Source organism: Triticum dicoccoides, chromosome 4A (genome assembly GCF_002162155.2).
Source record: "Triticum dicoccoides isolate Atlit2015 ecotype Zavitan chromosome 4A, WEW_v2.0, whole genome shotgun sequence".
Classification (NCBI taxonomy): Eukaryota; Viridiplantae; Streptophyta; class Magnoliopsida; order Poales; family Poaceae; genus Triticum; species Triticum dicoccoides.
The window spans coordinates 602,331,840-602,336,820 of NC_041386.1; the positions used below are offsets into that span (position 1 = coordinate 602,331,840).

Below are 4,981 nucleotides of genomic sequence, written 5' to 3' on the forward strand. Positions count from 1 at the left end.
GATGTGGAGGAACTGGCAGCGGCTAGAGTTCAGCACTCCAGTGCCACCCAGGGAGCGGCATAGGAGCGATTCCTTTAATAATCACTCATATTCATAATTTCTAGTTAGTAAGCAAGCTATGTATAGTTTCAAATTAGTTGAAACTTATTGAACTTGTTAGTAAACAAGTCAATCTTGACATCCAAAGAAATTCAAACAATTTACAAAAACATATCTACAAAGATATGTATGTACTACCATTCCTTGTATGCAACATATGCTCTACTTGCTCTGTTAGTTAGCCTTCCTTGTATGCAACATATGCTCTACTTGCTCTGTTAGTTAGCCAAACTTCATATTTTTATATGAAAATCCATAGTTTGTAGTTAAAAATTTGTGTAGGAAAGTTCTTGGTAAAAGGCTCCACAGAGTTTCAGGAAGTTTCAATTTTATGTTCTTACTTTGCTATATTGTCGCTGTTTTATGTTTCTCCTTACGATAATATATTGATAGTAGTTACCTCTGCAGGTTAGTCCAAGTGCATTGCATTTCAAAACTCCTCCAGAACTCGTCATGCATGATTTGGTGCATGATCTTGTGTCAAGAATTGTTGTTGATGACTTCATTAATCTCGATGCTACCAAAAGCACAAGCTGGAACACACCTCATTACTACCGGCATGCACAGTTAACCAACTTGAAGAATGATCCTAAGGTTTTCAAATATATTCCAGGCAAACTTAGATCCCTCCATTTTAGGGATTTTGGGGGAATGCAACTCCCGAAAAAGGCATTTTCTCGGTGCAAGTACATACGTGTCTTGGAACTAAGTGGACATTCAGCTAAAGGCCAATCAGCTCCAAGTAGCGTGGTGCTGCCATCTTCCATTAGTCAATTGAAGCTAATTCGGTATCTTGATGCCACAGGCTTGCCAATAGCATCACTTCCTAAGAATTTTCATACACTACAAAACATGGAAACTCTTATTCTATCAAATTCCTTGCTTGAAACCTTACCTGACATTATTTGTCGCCTCGGCAAACTTTGCTATTTGGACCTATCTGGCAATAACAGGCTCAGTAAGCTGCCAGCATCACTAGGGGAGCTCTCTCAACTCTTTTTTCTCAATCTATCCGGGTGTTTTATACTCCAAGAGTTGCCTGAATCAATCTGTGAGCTTACATGCTTACACCACCTAAACATGTCAGATTGTTGTGCTCTTCAAAAGCTCCCTGATAAATTTGGTAGCCTTCCTAAACTCTCCTTCTTAAACTTGTCAAGTTGTTCAAAGCTCACCAAACTACCTGACAATATAAGCCTTCCGTGTTTAGAGCATCTGAACCTATTGAGTTGCCATGAGCTAGAAAACCTGCCAATTGATTTTGGCCACCTTCAGAAACTTGAGTTCTTGAACCTCTCTGGTTGCTACAAGGTTTTAATGCTGCCAGGGTCATTTTGCCAACTTAATCATTTGAAGTACCTAGATCTTTCAGATTGTCATAACCTTGAAAAACTCCCTGACTGTTTTGGTGACCTCATCGAGCTTCAGTATTTGAACCTAACAAGTTGTCCTAAACTCCGAGGATTGCCTGAGTCAGTATGCAAATTGTTTAAGCTGAGGTGTCTCTATTTGTCGTACTGTCTGAGGCTCAGTGAGCTCCCCTCCTCATTTGGTGACCTTAAGCTTCAAATACTGCACATGAATGGCCTTCTATATATGTATGACTGCCCTGATAGCATTGGTGACATGACCAGTCTCACTCAGTTTGTGATTGATACTGCAACTTCTAAGCTGCTTGAGAAGATTCCAGCCATTCAAAAGCGTCTAAATCTCGTGGGCACAGTAAGGCATGACATACATGAGATAGAGAGCAGAGGATGTAGCAGTATAGTGGACCTTGTGGGATTGACTTGTTCAGAGCTGATACTTGCAGGGCTTCAAAATGTCAGGCATCCAGAAGATGCAGACAGAGTCAGACTGCGTGATAAATCGGATATTCGATTGCTTAAACTTCTCTGGGAAAACCAAGAAGGTAAATCAGTGCTGGACAGGCTAGTACCTCCTCGGACTCTTGAACACTTTCAGCTACTCGGGTATAGCAGCAAGGATTTCCCTAACTGGATGTTTCACATCTCGTCCTATCTCCCCTTTCTCAGCGAACTGACTCTTAATGGTTTGGAAGCATGTGATTCTCTTCCTCCATTCGGGGCACTGCCAAATTTAAGAATGTTGTGTCTGAAAAACATTCCCAATATTAAGAAAATCGGTAAGGAATTCTATGGAGAGGGCAGACCTTGTATGAAACTAAGAGTACTGACGCTGAAGTTGATGAAGAATTTGGTGGAATGGTGGACAACAGAGACAGGTGAAGAAAACAAAGAGTTCTTAATCCCCAATTTGCATTTTTTGTTTGTAGTGGACTGTCCAAAGTTGAAGTTCCTACCATATCCCTCAAGAAGTATGAATTGGGGTTTGAGCAACAGCGACGCAGTTTTGCCAGAACGAGGATTTGGAAACCTCTCCTCTTATATTCATCCTTCTGAGATCGTTCTGAAGAGCTGTAGTTTCTCTCAAGACAGGTGGGATAGTTTTCAACACTTTACCACCCTGGAGAATTTTTGTGTATACTCCATCAGTGGCTTGAGGACTTTGCCAGAGGTCATGCGGTGCTTCACTTCTCTCACAGGACTATGGTTGGTGTCATTGAATGACCTGGAGACACTCCCGGTATGGTTGGGTCAGCTCAGTTCTCTAGAACTCTTTCACATCCACAATTGCCCTAAGCTGACATCTCTGCCCGAAAGCATGAAGAATCTCACCGCTCTTAGAAAACTGAGGTTGCTACAGTGCAAAGGCCGGGAGATATTACCGGAATGGTTGGGACAGTTGACTTCTCTAGAAGAACTTTTCATCAGAGATTGTCCCAGCCTGACATGTTTGCCTGAAAGCATAAAGAATCTCTCTGCTTTGAAGCTACTGAGAATTGTTCGATGTCCGAGTCTAATTGCGAGGTGCCAAGGGGAGGATGCCCACAAGATTTGTCACATCCCCAAAGTCGAATTCAACTGAGCTGTTTGTACAAAATTGTTGGTCTCTTATGCAGAACTGGGGAACCCTTGGCCAAGTGAGAGGAACTGGGATATTACAGCTGGGTAATTCCATCTCGACGCCGGACGCCCTCTGCCCTTTGGAGGTGGAGGTGGGCACCGACGACCCCGGCTTCCTCAGCATCTTCTCTGAGGCCATTGTTACCGCCCACCTCTCCATTTTTGCTCCCGGTGTTCTATCCCTGCTGCAGAGAAGGTATGCAGCCTGGGGCCTTCTTTTTCAAGTGTTACATTAGAACATTTGTTTCTTTCGGTACAGTTCAAGGGCAGAAGCATATATACTGCAGTTGTTATCTTTATAAGATGCAGTATTAGTTGTAGCTAATCTTGTCAACTTTTAGAAATTGAACTTGCATCAAACAACTATGCGTCACTGGAATGCAACTTCTTATTGGTTTTCTTCTCTTTAGGTAAGTCAATTTTCATCGTGCTATAACATCCAGCTGACATCCACATGACTATTATTTGTCAATCATGCGCGCAGGCTTACATCGCTGTTCCGGGTTGCTGAACCTTGCAAAAATGAGGCAGAGCTTAAGGAAGTGGGCAATTCCAAGGAGCAGTTTCTTTGAGACCAAGTTCTCGCTGGGATTCTCAAGGAGCGTATTTTGATGACGGAGGAGCTCTCCAGTAGCTGACTGACTAATGTTGTACTACTTCTACTGTTACCGTTGTGAGTTAGAAAGGAATTGAACGTGACTCCAGGGCCTCGAGGAGAGGAACCATGTAAGATTACTAATTTCAACAGAGCGACTTTTTTTGTGGCAATGCTTCATTCATTCATGTATGCAATTTATCTATCGTGTTACTACTTTTACTTCTATACTTGCTGATGTGGTTACTCTCTCCAGATAGCATACATCTTGGGCCTGCCTGCGCAAATCACTAGGTACCGAGTGTGCCTGGTCAGTTGCTTCAGGACATGATCAATGTGCCCAGTGAATGGAAAGACAACACAAGTTACTCTCCAACGGCCGTCCCTTGTTGTCTATTTTTGCCATGCTGGATTGTGAGCAGATGGCCATTTAATTATAAGGTTGTGTATATAGTCGTTTATAAGGTTTTGTATAGTCGTTTATAAGGTTCTCAATGGCTCATTTAGAATCAATCCCAGTGCATGCGTGCTGATCATGCTGCTGCCATGGCATGGCATGTTTCTGTTGTTATCGATCCATTACTGGCTGCAACTTCCATATATACAAATGAAGATGATGATTTAGATTCTGTCTTCCGATTTTCTTGAGAGAGCCCTTCCCTTGTTTCCTGGAGTATTTTCTTTTGATGCTTATAAATGGTGGCGGCAGTAATGCGTTCCTAGGTACAAACGTACAAGTCATTGTTTTTGGTTAAATCCTCCTTTTGTTATTTATTTATTGATGTATTTGGGCCAACTAGGTTAGTTTACCTGCTTTTCTTCCTGTATTTGAGCCAACAAAACAATGGAATTGTATTTCCCCAACATACGGTGCACTTCTGTTTTTACCATCTTGTATGCTTATTCTCTCAGATGGTAGTGCTTTTTATGGAATAATATTGGAACTGCTTGAGCCTTATGTCGTATTCCATTAGGTGTTAGTTTCTTTTTTGGTCCGAGATAAATCCCTGTGTATTCTTGTATGATTACTTGTTTTTGACAAAAAATATTGCAACCTGGTTGATACATTCCTTACGTTACAGCTGGTTTCCTGTGATTTCTTCAGAATGATTGGTTTTCCACTGTATTATTTGCAACCTGGTTTTTGTCTGATTTTCTTTTTTCTTTCTATTTTTTATCTTTATCTTTGTTTCTAGGTTTTCCACTGTATTATTTGGAACCTGGTTTTTGTATAATTTTCCTTTTATTTTTTATCTTTATCTTTATCCTTGTTTCCTGTTTTTCTAGTTTTTTCTTGATT

General features: G+C 41.3%; 1 pseudogene; it reads left to right on the forward strand.

Annotated features, from left to right (window-relative positions):
- The window catches only part of LOC119287228, an 8,756-nt pseudogene extending 4,446 nt beyond the window's left edge, over positions 1-4,310 (forward strand).
- The last annotated feature ends 671 nt before the right edge of the window (positions 4,311-4,981 follow it).